At 39.7% G+C, this 15,507-nt stretch overlaps 1 protein-coding gene across 1 annotated transcript in view; it reads right to left on the reverse strand.

The window, feature by feature from the left end:
- LOC122805674 (neurexin-2-like) overlaps nt 1-15,507 on the reverse strand; it is a 2,559,176-nt gene that overhangs the window by 2,194,415 nt on the left and 349,254 nt on the right. Inside the window, exon 2 of the mRNA XM_044076003.1 lies at nt 3,336-3,439. The gene's annotated coding sequence lies outside the window, so the exon portion shown is untranslated. The remainder of the gene's footprint in view (nt 1-3,335; nt 3,440-15,507) is intronic.

Here is a 15,507-nt window from a genome sequence, read left to right on the forward strand (position 1 = left end):
GACTCCTCTTCAGAATGGTTATCGGCCTTCAAGCTGGCTCTCTGCTTAAGGACTTCCAAGATGTCTGCAAATGAGAAATCTTCAGAGTGCGACCATGGGGACCCCTCTGATTCACTGAGGTCCATGTCTAATGTCAATGACTCCTCAGGTGAGTCCAGATGTTTCCTCTTACATAACCTCTTGTAGGGTGCCTCCTTAGATGAGGCTTCTGGGGAGGTTCCCAAAGAGAGGGGCTTGCCCTGTGGGGCAACATGAGGCTTTGGATCTCTACTCTGTAGGTCAGGTTGTGCAGAAGCTGGAACTGAAGCCCTAGGGGAAAGAATTTTAGGGTCTGATATACTGGATGCCTGTGGGGACAAGGCTCTCCTCATGACTGCAAATGCCCCTCTTCCATGACCCAAGGAGAACTCTGGCTCCAAGGAACCAGAAACCCCCCCCCCCAGAGCCACAAGAGATGGCTCCGATGTTGAGGTAGGAGCCGAACTTATTCGAGCTGAAGCTCCGAGAGGTAAAGCCGGAACCGATGAAAAACTCAGTCCTGCTATTCTGCCCCCCCCCCCCCTCCCCAGAGTGCTGACTGGAGAGTGTCGGCCCTTATGCTCCTCATTCTAAGCAGTAGGAACTGAAGAAACCAAAGCTGGTCTCGGTGCCATGGGACACATAACTATCAGCTCCCTACATTCCATCTCCAAAGCCACAGTAGGGGTCGACGGAGGAATTGAAGTAGGGAGAACTGGTCTAGTCAGATCCGAAGCCTGGTGGGTCGGTTCTGACAAAATTTTTGCCAAGGCTGGTATCCTCAGAAGATCCTGCATTAAACGATCTATGTCCAAATCTAAAAGACTTCTGGAAATACAAGATGGTGCTGGTGATGCAACAGACTGTAAAATTGAAGATCAGAGCATAGGAGGCACTGGATCTAAAACTGGTGATCGGACTACTTTGAACTACCGTTGGCCCTGACACAGATGGAGCCGAGGTAGAAGTCTGAGTCGATGTGGTTGGTTCCAAGAATTTTAAAATCTTTTTTGATGGCTCCGAACCATCTGAAGAAAAAGAAGAAGATGGTCTCTTTGATCTCTTATCAAATTTAGAGGAAGAAGGTGAAGAAATCTTTTTCAAAGAAGTTTGACCCTTCTCTAAATCCTCAGCAAAGGAAGACTTTAACAAACCCATTAATATCAACTTATTCTTTTGCTTTTGAAGCACCCTTGATCTGAAAGAATGGCAAATTAAACAACTTTCCTGAAAATGCAGGGCTCCTAAACAGTATACACATTCGGTGTGCCCATCAGTGATCGACATCTTCTGTAAGCACTTTGGACATCTTTTAAATCCTGAGACCTTGGTCTCCTCACTATCTTTAGTTTGTTTACTTGCCATCATGAATACAAAATCAGAATAACAGTAGAGGACGAAAGCCTTCTAACTTAAGCAGGCTATCAAATCTGTAAGAATTTCACAAACTGCAGAACCTGAAAAAACGCTATTAAAGGTTACAATAAGTAAACAGTAACCATAAACAACCCTCTAATTTAAATGGGTAGATAATAGTATTCAACTGACTATATCAACATAATAATACTATAAAGGGAAGTTATAGCCCTTGATTAAAGCTGGGCAAATCTTAAGAAAACTAAGCACACGCAGTAAACACAGCTACTGAGGAGAAAATGTAAATGAAAAGGCAGGTGCACACACATGGTAAAGCCTTGAAATGCAGTATCCATTTAAACAGTAATATCAAAAAAAATTTTTAAACAGATTTCTAACAATTTTTATATACAAACTATTCAATCCTAAAACTAGCTATAGGGATAGGGTTTGATAAAAAAGGCCTCTACAAGGCCAACTAGAGAAAGTAATATAAAAGAGAAAATTACAAAGAAATAAATGCATTAATCCACGCAATAAAGAGGCTAACACTCTTTGAGCTATAAACAACAAGTCAAAGTAAATACATTCTTAGAAATATCAAAAAAGTTAGTGAAACTTAACCAGATCTAGCTTGCGGCACTCTAAACCTTTCAGCGGCAAACAAGATCTAGGGAATGCCCTACTGCATCATGGGATAGGGAATGGAACCACAAGCTAGCTGAAGACTCGAGCTTTAGAAAGTGCAACCCATCAGTCAAGAATGAAGGCGAGATAGGACAACTTCACATCAAGAGTTTTATTTAACTCACAGAAACAACCCAGCTGAATTCACTTGAGAGTGGAACCTATGTCTGTTCACGAAGAGAGCAAATGTGATGTGAGGCAATAGGGATGGAGTAGGGCATTTTGGGGCAAATAAGATCTGAGGCAATATGGATGGAGTAGGGCATTGTGGGTTGAGGGAAGAGCTTGAGATTTAGACCTAAAGTCTGATAAATGTGGCCGAGTTGGATTAGAGTATCGTATCCGGACCCATAAGTGAGGAAGAATGAAAAGGACGACATCAGATAAATAGGTCTGACATGGACCACCTCAAAGCCTTTTCATTATACTCAGTATCCAACAGAAAGCTAAGAGGTGACCTGTGTTTTGCATAACAGGCATCATCTGACCCAATACTGATGGACCCACTGGACATCAACAAGTCAAATTGCATCAGAAATACTCAGTCCTGTTATCTAAACAGAATGGTGTGGAGAGACAGATATATTTCACAGAACAGACTAGCCATTCAAGTAAAACAAAGCCCATCCCAATCCATATTGAAATGCTGCTTGGATCTAATGATGGGTAATAAAAAATGCACACCAGGATTGCCCCTTGTGCCACTAATGGATAGTGGCAGTTCCTAAATGCTGCATCCTTTACATGGGTCCCCTCAAATTATCTATGTTATAATCACAGTTATTCTCACTAGGGCTAATATACATTTATCAATCATGGGATGGATAAAACCAATCCTAAGTTTAAAATGTCCACTGAATGAACCTATGTTGTGGTAATAAATAGTTTTAAAACATTGTCCTTTTTAGATCACTAAGTGACCCTCTCAGCCTCTGCCCCCCCACCCCCCCCCCAAGCCTTCAACAGCTCTGTATTCAGAACAGATGAAAACTTACCTTAATATTTACAGATATATCCAAATAAAAGACTGGCACATTCCTGTAGATGATCAACTCAAAATTAACAATATGCTAACCTACCAGCAAAATCTCTTGCTCATTCTCACTTTTTTTTTTTATTCTCACAAAATATGACTCTCAGATACTTTAACATTATCACACTCATTCTACTCAGGTTTGTTTACACATTTACAGAATACATAAAGTTCATAGAAACACAAAGATTTACATGGCATTTTCTACAAATACTTATTGAACAAAGGCACTTCCACTTACATAAGTCCTTTGTGCTGGGAATAACTTCAGCTTTCAGACAATTAAGTTTAAGTGAGTATCCAAGGCAATGTTCCTTATAGTCAGTCTCAAATATTGCAGGAAAACTAGACAGAAGAAAAGATTTGCATTATCTTCCAACATATTGCATTTAAGTATCACAGCAACAGTAGCATAAATAATCATTACAGATAAAACTCAGAAAGTAAACAATAACCATGCAATTGACTATTCTAAATTCTCTTTATATATTTGTACAATTTATTTTATTTTATTGTCAAAAGCTTTGTGAGAATGCTACATAAGACTGCTGAATATGTTTTCAGTGTTGTCTCACTGGCTCCAAATTTCTTATTTGGCCAAACAACCTCAAACACTCATGATTGTCATGTAAAGACAATCCTCAATTATGCCTACTGCATGTCTCTTGAAGATAGCTTGCACAAGTAGTACATTACTGCTCTCATGTCTGCCTTTCAGTCATGCACTTCATTTACAGGCCAGTAAATGCAGTGTGTGACTGAAAGGCAGGCATGTGAGTCACATACTTCATAAACAGCCAGTTAAGAATTTCTTTGCTTAGAACTGTAGCAAGGGCAACTGTGTGCAATATTTGCAAAAATACTGAAGTCATATTCTCCTTCAGGGGTGTAACCAGGGAATATAATTCTGCACTTCTGTGATCTTACTACTGCCCTCAGCCCATCTGTCAGTTAAAAACCTGAAATGTCCCCACCAGCATTTAACAAATATTTGCATCACTTTCCCTGTAAAACCGTTAAGTAGATATTTTTTTCAATCTATGAAACTCTTATTGGAGGCATTAATTTATACAGTTGTGGACAGACAGAGACCATGGCTTTTTTTAAGCCTTACAGGCAGTCCCCGGGTTGAGGACGAGATCTGTTTTTTAGTCTGTCCTTAAGTCAAATTTGTGTGCAAGTTGAAACAAGTACATATGGTTCTTATTAAATGTCAATTAGTCAGATATTTGCCTCAGTCTAGAATTTATTTTACTTTTCTTTGCATATAAAACACTTTAGAAACACTTCCAATCAAACAAAAAAATCTAAACATAACACTGTATACTGTAGCTATGCTTCCTTACTTCCTATCAACAAAGTTGGTTTAAAGCATCTTATTAAATGCAGTGTTTATGACGACTTTCACACACACACACACACACACGCACGCACGCACGCACGCACACACACACACACACACACACACACACACACACACACACACACACACACAACCATACCTCTCAACTGTACAGATTTTCACAGACTGCCCAGATTTTTGCCTCATATTTTTGGTCCATTTTTCATAAACCTGTAGTTGTTTAGCAAAAGAAAGACTAAGAAAATAATGACAGACATTTGAGTTTCAGAATTCATACCCTTCAGAAAATTCATGCTAATGCAAAACCTGTTATTCTATCAACTTTCTAAGTTTGTAAGAGCAGTATTTATTAAAATTCTCCCTCTTTTGGGGCATTTGTCCCACTTTTATTTATGGCTTTGTCCAGATTTCTTGCTCTAAGAGGTTTATAAGTATGACACACACACACACACACACACACACACACACACACACACACACACACACACACACACACACACACACACACTCTTAACCCTACTTTACCTATTCCATAACTAACCTCTTCCAATTATGCAACCACCCAACTCTTAACTGCTGTCAGGGGATCACTCCCTCACTCTCACTCTTCACTCTTTCTCTAATACACACAGTCTCTTCCTCATCCATATCTGCATTCACTCACATGTTGCTCTCACTCTCCCAGTCTCACACACACACACACACACACACACACACACACACACACACACACACACACACACACACACACACACACACACACAGAGTCACTTCCTCATTCATACCTGCTGTGAAGGCTGTTAGCCCAGCTAGCTGGAATTTTGTAAATAATTCTATGTTATTTGAGAATAGTACTATGGTTTATATGCTTGTCTTACAAATGTAAGAAAACTATATGTTATGTTAAACTGTATGTCATGTGCTGGGCTTCAAGAATGTAACCACAGTGTACCCTACTGGAAAAGAACAGAAATGTATATGAACTATATGTAAATGTGTATTTTGAAAGTAAGAAGATGGAACATACAGAGTTAACTTGCAAAACTCTTAAGAAAACAATTGAAATTGTTTACAACTGTGGAATCTCTCAGTTCCAGCTAGGAGACAGGATGTCTACAGCTAGGAGTTCTTTCTATTGTCTGGAAAAATAAATAATTACAGGTTTCAAACGTAAAAGTATTTAACTGTTTTACGACTTCCATTTCCAGGCAAGCTTCTAAGAGATAAGTATTTTTGACATTGAGGTGCTAAATTTTTAAGTTTCTGTTAGCCTGGGAACTGAAGGCAGAGGTGACAAAGAATGATGTAATCTGTGATAACCCAGCAGAAATGTTTGATAGTAATTTAAGAAGTATCTCTCAGTGAAATTCTGTGCAGTTTGTATTTGTCTTTGGACCTAGAAACATCCTCTCATCAGCACTTCTCATCTATATTTGCCAGGCTCTGTAAGTAGGTCATTTAGGGCATAGTATCTCTTAGATATAGATAGGAATGCAGTAAAGAGTAGTTTAGATGTTTTCTATATTTATGTGAGACTATCCTGCAATGTTGTTTTAAAGTATTTCCTGTGATTCTGGACTTTGTTGTCACTGTGTTGAGGTATTGAGTATTGTCTTGTGCTTTTAATATTTATTATTAAATCTATTTAAACCTTTTAATTGTGGCCTTAAAATAGCTGATAAAGCGTGGTTGGTGACAGTGATTACTACAGAGTGTCTGTGTGCTTGTATATAAATCAAATCTCAAAGTGTGTGTGTGTGTGTGTGTGTGTGTGTGTGTGTGTGTGTCAGCTACTTTGGCAGGGGCATGAAGCACTGGTTGGACAGAGAGGGTGCTGGAGGTTTTGGCTTGACCACTCGGTTGAGATCTTAGCCCTATAGCTGTGCCAGTAGGGAGTCTTATTGTAGATCTCGAGAGAGAGAGGGATAAACCAGTCCCAGACTGACTGTGATCTCTGTGTGCTCTTAAGGGAAATTGTACTTTACTGTGTGTGTACACTTGTCATCCTCCCAATGTGCACATCTCTCACTTTTGTTAGTGGTGAGGATTGAGGCTCCTTGATTACTGGGCCAGTGCAGGGGTGTCACATCTGCATTCACTCATACATCGCTCTCAGTCTCCCGATCTCTCTCTCACACACAGTCACTTCACTCACACATTGCTCTCACTATCTCTTTCACTCTCTCTCAAAACACACACACACACACACACACACACACACACACACACACACACACACACACACACACACACACACACACACACACACACACACACACACACAAACACACATTCACACACACAGATTTGGGCAACTTTAACAATTTTAATTTTTTCACGTTATTTCCGACATTGTGGCAGTCCGTTCATATCTATGGGTTGTCCGCATGTTGGATGTCCGTAACCCAGGGACTGGCTGTACTAAGTAATGTATAGAAAACTGTAGTCAGCACAGTACAAAGAATATGGCTAGCTACATGCTTGCACTGCCTTCTGGTGAAGACACCATGTTGTAGACACCTAAGTCAAATGCTGTATGAAATCCAGACAGACATTTTCATCTCAGTGAACATTTCTAAAAGTTTCACAATACAGCTATACTTCTCCATTGCTCTGATATCTCGTCAAATGTTATCAATAAAGGAGAAGATGTAAATGACAAATTCTTATGGAAGTGAGCATAAGAGTTGGGGTTCAGCATTAGTATAGGATTGAACTGCAATATATGGCATCCATCTTTTTATATCCTTTGTTTTCTTTTTCATTACCATTTAACATATGTGTGCTGGACTGCAAAATATATAAAAAGTTACATAATTCTTCTGATGTGGTTTGAAAATGCTGAGCTGGTTATTGCTATCTAAATCTGAAACAGAAAGAAAAATGTCTATGTACTCATCTTTCTACTAAAAGTTATTGAACTCACATTTACTCTGAGGGATCTGTAGTACCAGACATTTATGTTATAAGAATATGTAATATTAGAATAAATGTTTATGGTGGGCATCATAATCATGTCTCAGAGAATTACTGTGATGTCATCATTCGTTTCTTTAGTTATACTTCACAGATGTGGATGGGATTCACAAAGATCACCCATTTGCACAACAAACTGTCACACCAGTCATTATTTGTATTCCCTGACTTCACAATGCTTAGTGCAATGTTAACATTAAAACAATCCCCCATGTAAAAATGTGGTGTAATGTATGAACCCTTATATTACACTTCCTTCATTCAATTCCCACACTGAAATCATAAGATAAACAAGGGAGTACTTCAGACACATCTCTTGAAGATATTGCATTATATATCTGCTTTGCATATTATTGGTGCCTTAGCATGCAGGAAGGCATGTTCTTATTATAGGACAAACCACACTTCATCATGTTTTACTTGTTTAAAGCTGATGAAATTATCCTCAGGAGCTGTGAATTCTGTGGAGGCACTTAAAGTGTTTTTTGCAGCCTATCCCAGAGATTTATTGTGTTAAGCAATTTTCCACCTAGGTAAAGAGTAGGCTTATGGCTTTAATTAGGAAAAGATTAAGATGAGGCCTTGCAGCTAATACCTACCAGCGCTAGGATTTACAGAATATGGTAGCAAAGTATGAGAAGATGATTATTGGGTCTGTAAACAAGCCTAAGCAAAATGCCACTGCCTTCCTTGTGAAACTGTTTTCTAAGCTAGCTGATTTTAGTTTAGAAGGATCCGCTATCCTGCTGAGAGGTAGAATCAAAAATCCAAAGATAGAATGACCACTCTGTTATATATCAAACCTGTAGCCTATAAAGGCTGTGAGACTAAACAAAAGCTGAAAAGGATGATACTCTGGATCATGTCCCCTAGATCTTTAGCCTAGGTATCAACTCTATGCTACAGAATAGATAGTGCTAGAATCATGTGACAAAGAACCATGCCAGTAACAGATTCAACAATGTCTTTATTCACAAATGCCTAGACCATATATCTAGGGAATGTGATCCAGAGTATCATCCTTTTTTGCTGTTATCCTGTTGAGAGGGAACTGGAATGCTATGCCTGACTCAGAATATCGATGGTGCAAAAGCATACAAGAGATAGGAATTATTTTATTTTATTTGTGGGGTACTTGTGGGCTAGTTGATTTATGGAAGGTTATATAACTTGGCAATCCTGGTTTCACCTTCACCTCACCTATGTGCTTTAATAAAGCAGGATTTATTGGTAGATCAGGTCTGGGGAGCTAGTGGGAGATGTTCAAGATCTAAAGATATTGCCTTGCCTCTACACTGAACATAGTGCTATCTTGCAGCATCTGCATGCCATAAGGCTCATCACTATTTCTACGACTTGCAGAATTAACCAAATATTGTTCTTGGAAACTAATACATTAAAGAAAGTGTTAAGAATATTGTTGTTACAAACGCTTTACATAGTATACCCCAGCAAACAGTGGAAGTCCCTCAAAATACAGATTAAGGCTTGATGTCATATGACTAGATCCTTACTTTGGAATAGGCCAAATTCATTGATATGGCAAATTGAGGAGGAGGAAGAATATTATTTCTCAGCCTTCATTCAGACCAAATTTAGGGATAAGCATTTTAATACTCAATGTGATACATGCAGCATGAGAAAGGTTCTTTACATGTTCAGGGAACAGCCTTGCGGGCATGAATAAGTTGCAGTGTACCATGTAGGATATTGACCCTAAAAATGAATCAGTATAGCACTTCACAAGGGATTGTCAGAATAACTAGGCCTACATTAGGGCATATAATTCAACTACATCCAGTCATTGCTGCCTTAAAGGAACACTGCCAGACTCTTTGTACAGAATGTCTTTACATGAGTCATGGATGGTGTCACTCTATAGTGAAGTATTTGAAGTTCCTTAATCTCCCTTGGCTAACACCAGAAAAGCCAAGCTTATGTAACAACCCAGAAAATTAGCAATGATATTTAAGCAGCTCTTAAAGGGAAGGCACCAGGCTCAGATGGGATAAGTAAAATGTCAGCATACTAGTTAGCCATAGGCTATTATATTGCATCCAAGGTCATAGTATCACCATACTTCTCATTTTCAGACATTATAGTTTTACAAACAACAGGAAAACACTTCCCTTAAGATGAAATTTACAGGTTGATATCCCTCTTGTCTTGGTCAAGTAAATACAGCTTTAAATGCCCCTCCCTCACAAAAGAAAATCAGGACAGACTTGTTGTGGGGAGACTAGTGCTAATCACATCATAGACCTGAATACTTTGTTGCAAAATGTGCAAAGGTCTATGGATCCCACTGTAGTGTTTTTTGGGACTTTGAAAAAGCATTCAGTTCTATCTATATTCAAGAGTATCTGTTGATGTTACTGAGTCCTTTGCCTCCCAGGGCAGCACATGTAAGTAGTTGGAGATGTATACAGATTTCTTAGGACCATAGTGCTATCTACCAGGATGCTGTCATCATCCTTTCCTTTAAACAGAGACCCAATATTAGGCTGTCTGACACCCTTAGCTTTGTTAGTATTAACTACAGAGCTCTCAGGCAACCATCTCTCCCAGAAACTACAGTTATGTAAGCTGCACTTACAAATAATAGTAGATGTTCAAATTCCTCACTGCTGCAGCAGGCTATAGGTTAAATGGGTTGGGTCTTGCCCAAAACACAACTGTCCATCTTGCAAATGTTCTGGCTGCCTTCCACACTTCCACTCTGACTGCTAAGTCAATCCTGAGGTGGGAAAATCATCAGTCAAATTGGAAAAGCTTCAGGACTTTCTTGCCCAAAAGTTAAGAAGTAGCATACTCATCCTGAACTATAAAAATAAGAAATATTCACCACACTATTTCCCCAACAATAACTATATACAAGTATAGGGGGGTTGGAGAATTGGTATGGCTACTGTAGCAGTGAGGATTTCAAACATCTGCTGCTGTATGTAAGTGCAACTTGCACAACTGTACTATGGTCATCATTCATACTCCTGCAGGAGGAAGGAAATAGATCCAGGAGCCCTTGGAGAATGGTCCTGGGAAAGCCTGTCCTGGATCTTGAGAAATAATCCAGTTTGTAATGCCTTATAAACATATTATGTTAAAAGGACCATGTAACTGCATCTAGAATACTTCTAGAGTATAACCATTTCCAACATGTTATCAAAGAAGATAAGGACCTCATAGAGTGCATGTTGAAAACTGCCTGAAATTAGGTTACTATAGTGGGTATAACAAAAGGCAACAGCAGAAGGCAACCATTTTTTAATACTCTGTTTTGGCATGGGTTGTCTTTTCTTGGGCGTAGCATAAGAAGTAAATAGAAGATCAGATTTTTTAAAGGACTTGGTTTTGTCAATATAGTAACTGAGCTGTATTCCCATATCCAGAATTCTTTTTCCTTGGTTCTGAGGGTCAAGATAGAACAATGGGAGATTGATGGCCAGATTCAAAGTAAACTCTGAAACAACCTTGGGCATGAAAGAGAGATTTTTCTTAATGCCACTGTATTTCTATGGAAAACCAGATACGGTTCACCCAGTATGAGAGCTTGGAACTCAGATGCTCTTCTTGCAGGTGTCACAGCAATAAAAAGAACAGTTTTCCATGTAACAAACCTTCAATCTGCTTGATGTGCAGGTTCAGATGGATGTGAGGTTAACTTTTCCAGCACAAAGTTAAGATCTTGTGAAGGAGTAACCTGTTAATGCTGTGTTCTCAAGTGTAACACTCCTTTCAGAAGCTGTTTTACTAAAGACATTGAAGAAAGTGGAGGATCAATGGGCAGACATGCTGAAAAAGCTGTAAACTGTACCTGATAGAGAAGTACAAAAGGCCAGAGGCTATTATTTGTGCAACAGTGGTACATAATCCCTGTCAGGAACATTGCTATTGACTAGGCACCAACTCAAAGATCTCTTCTACTTGCCAATATACCAATTTCTAATAGCAGGTTTTCTTATCTTCTTTAGTACCTACTCTATGTCCTCTGAATAGAGGTGCCTAAAAGGTTTTAGAAATGAACCATTCAGGCAATTAGTTGAAGATATTTGAGATTGGGGTGTTTCAAATTTCCCCTAGGCTGTCTAAGTAGGTCCAGTTTGTGAGGAAACGTGATAACTGCCGTTTGCCAGTTCCATAAGAAGAGAGAACTAATGCTGCCTGCGCCAAATGGGTATCACCACAATTATTTTTGGATAGTCCTTCTGAATCCTTAGAATTACCCTGAATAAAAGTGGAAAGAGTGGAAATGCAATAAGGGAATATTTCCAACCAAGGGAATGAAAAATCAAATGTTTTCTAGGCCTATTTGCAAAGAGTTATGGAGCAGAAAATGTTGAGTTGTCAGTTTTGAAAGGGGGCAAACACATCTTCTTGAGGTGTTCTCCACAAATGGATACAATCCTAGAAGAACCTCTAGTTCAGTTTCCATTCCTGAGAGTCTCTGCTGATCCTGCTCAGCTTGTCTGCCACAATGTTTTGCTCTGACAGAATGCAGTATGCTTTGTTGGTTAAAGAGGGCTGAAGAGCCACCTCCTAGTCAATCACAGCCAGTCAGCCTGCATGGATGAAACGACCTTGTGCCCTCTAGCTTCTTCATGTTCCACATCACTGTGGTGTTGCCAGTAATCACCTGGAGAGGTCCAGGGGACCATAGGTAATAAGGAGTTTTTAAGCCATAGATCACAGTCAATTCACATTTAAATTTATGCACTTTAGACTGTCTGAAGAATCCTACAGATCTTGCAGCTTTACCCCCGTTGAAACTGCCACTCAATCAAAGTCTTAGACATCTGTATATACAGATTGACTTGGAGGTAGAGGAAAAAAGCGGGGGCTTGCATTTCTGGAGTACATCAGTAAAGTTCCTTTTTTACAAAGCCCAAGACTGGAATCTGAAATTCCAGAGGAATGCAAATGTTGGGCCCATATTATTTTAAGATACCACTGAATCCTTCTCATGTGCAACCTGGCAAGAGTGATCATAATAACCACAGATGCCATGAATCCTAAAATCCTGAGAAAAACTCTGGCTGAAGTCTGAGACTGAGCTGAGAAGGTCAGGAAAGTTTCCAGATAAAAATCCACCTTGTTCTGAGTCAAAAATGGTCTTTTCTGTGGAGAGTCTTCAAGACATCCTTCAAAGATAATCCTGTGTGAGGGTGTCAAGGAAGATTTCTGAAAGTTTATCTGGAATCCCAGATTGGTTAAAATAGAAGGAATTCATGCAAAGTACTCCTAACATCCAGGATAAGACTTGGTAATGGTAAGTAAATCATCTAAACAAGGAAAGTTTGAGTGCCAGTGAGTCTGCAATGAGCTATGACTTAAGCTAGACACTTAATAAACACCCTCAAATTAGTAGATAATCCATATCATAATGCAGAGAACTGATGATGTAACCGAAAGACAGAAAATCTGAAACATTTCCTCAATTGTTTGGCTATGGGAATGTGATGGTATGCATCTTTTACCGTCAATGTTACCATAAAGCTTCCCTGGGGAATGACAGGTAACAGACTCTGAAGGGTCAACATCTAGAATTTTGGAGCTTTGACATACTGAGCTAGGCAGAAAAGATCTAGAATTAGTATTAAAGAACACTCTTTGGTACCAGAAGCATTCTAGAATAGAAACTGTAGCCCCTTTGACTTAGCACTGGCTATGTGATTCCTAGGGGGAGGAGGTACTGAAAAACTTAAGGAAAAAATTATGTTTGGTTTGGAGAGTGGGAGAAACTTCCCTGAAATGAGGTTTTTGTATTCACTGCTAAATGTATCCCTCCTGAACTGCCATTAACACCCATGAGTCTGTTACAATCGGTTGCCAGAAAGGAATGTACAGAGCCAGATGTTGGAACTGGGTTGTGGGAAACTGCTAGCATAGTCATTCTGAAGTTCTAGACTGTCCATTTTTTAGAAAGGATCCTTATTTCTTTTTGTTCCCTTCTTGCTATCTATTTTCATTACCGTGGTTGGCCTGAGAAGTCAGAGATTCTTTGTTTTGTTTCTTAGACATGAAAGGGAATCTAAGAGATTTGTAAAGGGGGCCTGAAGATTTTTTGAAACTCCCTGAAATAATCTACTTCTCTCATCAAATTGTTTGAGGACCTGAGTTTCAGATGTGGCAAATAAAACCTCTTTATCTAAAGCTGAATTCAGAATTTCAGACTTAACGTCATCAAAAAACTCTTGTTTATGCACCGAGGCATGCCTCGTCAAAACAATAGCAGAACCCCTAGGCATCATATCTGCACAATGATACATACTCCTTATGGCATGTTTAGATACTTGGGAAATGTTGGAAACAATGGAATTCAGATAGACACTACCTTCAGAGTGAAGAGTGGTAGCTAGGTCTCTCAAAAATGTCTATTCAAAAAAAGCACAGACTTTCATATACGGGTCTGATAGTTAAAAATTCTTTACACCAAAGAGGAAGAAGAAAAAAATCTTAGTGAATCTGTTCAAAACCTTCCCCTACCTGCCCACTGAAGAAGGGATTGATGATACCAGGAGCCGGTTCTCTACTGGTATAAATCTTGAGAAAACAAGTGTCTGCTAATTTGAGAAACTTTGTAAAGCTTAACTTCCTTTTTTTTTTTTTAATGCGTGAGGGGGATCTTAAGGATGTGATTCAGGAATGTTACAGTCAGCATTATATACATCCTCCAAGGATGGTACTAGAGGAGAAATAAGTGTAGATTTAGGCACATCCACTTGTAACTTGTCATAATATCTCCTCAGTTCAGGGAGAACATCCATTTATGCTGATAAAAACACCTCAGTAATCCTGGCAATAATCTGAGACAAAGAAAATTTCCTCTAAAAGGTGCTGTGAGGACCGTTTCCCCAGCATCAGAGTTTGAGGTCTAAGAATATGCAGGAGATGAAGCCTTGTCTCTGTCTGTGTCATAATCATCTGACATGTTTACCTATAGGTTCATAGGTTCATAGGCAAGTACTAGGCTATCTGCCCGAGGGCATTTATAAGCCTAGCCAGAGTGTGTTGGCTTTCGCCACCCCCTTAGTTAGCTCCCTGTGCCTCTGACCAGCAGAGCCATTAGTTCCCTGCACCTCTGTCCAGCAAAACCACTGCAGTGATCCTTGGGGTAAATTTTCTGTTTCCTATCCACCCGTCAAGGTTTCTCTTGAAGAGTGCTAGTGAGGGGCTCTGCATGATGTATATTGGAATCTTGTTCCAAAGCATGGGGAGTCTCTGGGTCAGGAATCTATCCCTCCAGCACATCCTATTTATTGTTGTGGTAAGGTTTATATCCCTATAGCGTGTGGCTCTCAGGGATTTGTATATTTTTTTAGGTGGAGCATATCCATCAATTCTGGGTTGGACATGGCCTTGTATGTCAAGCAGAGATCACCTCTGAGTAAGCGGTATGCAACTGAGTACAGCTGAAGTTTCTTTAGTCGGGCTGCATAGATCATCTGTTTGAGGCCAGTAATCCTCTTGGTAAGGTACTTTTGTGGACGTTTCAGCTGTTGCAGGTGTCTTGTAAGGTACATCCCAAATGGGGCGTTGTAGTCTATAATGGGTCTAATAAGTTGTATTCTATAATGGGTCTAATAAGTGATGAGTAGAGAGGCACAATAACCTCCTTTGTTCTGGATGCGAACCCTTTTGAGATTAGGTGGGCCACGTAGAAGGATTTTCTAACCACCTTGGCAATAGACATTCAGCTTGAGGCCATGATTTTGACACCAAGTATCCGTCTCAGTGAGACCCTTCTGGAGGGTGTCTGTATCAGCCTGAGAATCAATTATGGCCCCTAGTTTGCAGTCATCTGCAAACATGGTCAGCCAAAGTCCTCCTGTGCTTGCCTGTACCTCTGAGAAGTATATACCGAATAGGAGGGGTCCTAGGACTGAGTCCTGGTGGACACCACTTGTAACCGGTTTAGAGTCAGACCTAGAGTCTGCAACTCTCACCTTGTGGGTTCTGTCCATGAGCCAATTTGCAACCCATCTCGTGATGTAGGGGTTAATGTTCAGGTTGGTGAGTTTGTCTATAATACCAGAATGGGGAATGGTGTCGAAAGCCTTTGAGAGGTCTGGGTAGG

This window comes from Protopterus annectens, chromosome 6.part1 (genome assembly GCF_019279795.1).
Source record: "Protopterus annectens isolate FY-2018-M chromosome 6.part1, PAN1.0, whole genome shotgun sequence".
NCBI lineage: Eukaryota > Metazoa > Chordata > Ceratodontiformes > Protopteridae > Protopterus > Protopterus annectens.